Here is a 1464-nt window from a genome sequence, read left to right as displayed (position 1 = left end):
GTTTTTCTCCTTGAACTTATGAAGATCACCATGTAAGTAACATAACATATGTACTATATGCATCATCAAAAGAATCATCCATAAATTTGATCAGTAGCATCGAAACAACTATGTGGCTCAAACAATATATATTAAGTATCATATGTGATTTCATCGTAGGAAACCCATGATCGCAACATAACAACATAAGCATCATCACCACTGATAAGCATCATTATGTACCAAGGACTTCTAAAGCAAACATAATTCCAACAATGCATTAATAGAAGCATAGAAAATGCTCCCCCTGAACATGTGCCAACTGTTCACTGTCAAATCTGATCATTGCGTATATCAGTAAGAATCATCAAGGCATCTATACATCAAGTCATCAACAACTTATGAGGGCCAAAAACACTTCTAAATAGCATTAATAGACTGTAATCATCAACCATCAAAACATAAAAGACAATTGATAATTGACTGAACCATATCAGACCCTTTTCCTGACTCTGTCCCACTGTTTCTTCATCAAAATAACATATACACGACTGTGCAGTTTATAACTCACGTATATATGTGACTTGTATTCATAAGATTCACATATGAAAAGTGGAATACTAAAATATCATACATTCAGTGCCCCCTGAGTCTGTTCTGACTGTAAGTGATCCTAGAACTTTTGTTGAAGCATTAGTTCCAAGAATACTATTACCATGATGGTTCTTCATCGGAGACTCCATTTTACTCTTGTCTCTAGTCATGTGATGAGAACATTCATCTTCGTATTCGAATGAGCAGAGTGCAAGACCACACCTTATTCGATCTCACTTTTCTTGCCTTTTGGTGGATTCATCTTTTTTAGATTTTCTAATATCAATGTTCTTATTTGGTTGCTTACCATATTGTATATGATGATCCATAGACTTGTTCTTGCATTATTTTTCTACATGCCCAAACTTGTTACAAGCATAACATCTTATATGTTCCATATTACTTCTATAAAAATAAATGGCTTTGTGACGAAACATATTGCAAGAAAAACAATATCCCTTAAAGTACCTGGAATTTGATGATCTTTCTGTGAGACGATTATTAGCTTGAAACATTCTACTTATGCACCTAGCTGCAACATGTCCAAAATTATGACATATAGAGCATTCAACATTATTGACCAGATGAAAGAATTAATTAATACTTCTATAGTTAGGAGTAGATTATTTTCTTTGAAGACTTTCTTTCCTTGGTTGTTGATGGGGTTGACTTCTTATCTCCTTGTTGAGCATTTCGGATTTTGCATTAGGATTTATTGCCTCAACTTGTAAGCTAGATTCACCTTTAACAGTTTTATGAAAACCAAGACCATATTTGATGGTAGGAGACCTTTTACTACTAAGAATATTATCCAAAATATTAGTAATATCTTGAAATTGTAAAAGTTTATCCTTTTCTTGTAATTTACCTTTTAGGATATTTACCTCAACT

The sequence above is a fragment of the Pinus tabuliformis genome, chromosome 1_2, assembly GCF_031772625.1.
Source record: "Pinus tabuliformis cultivar Carrire ecotype Pingquan chromosome 1_2, CPIR1, whole genome shotgun sequence".
Lineage (NCBI taxonomy): Eukaryota > Viridiplantae > Streptophyta > Pinopsida > Pinales > Pinaceae > Pinus > Pinus tabuliformis.
This window is presented reverse-complemented; position numbering follows the sequence as displayed.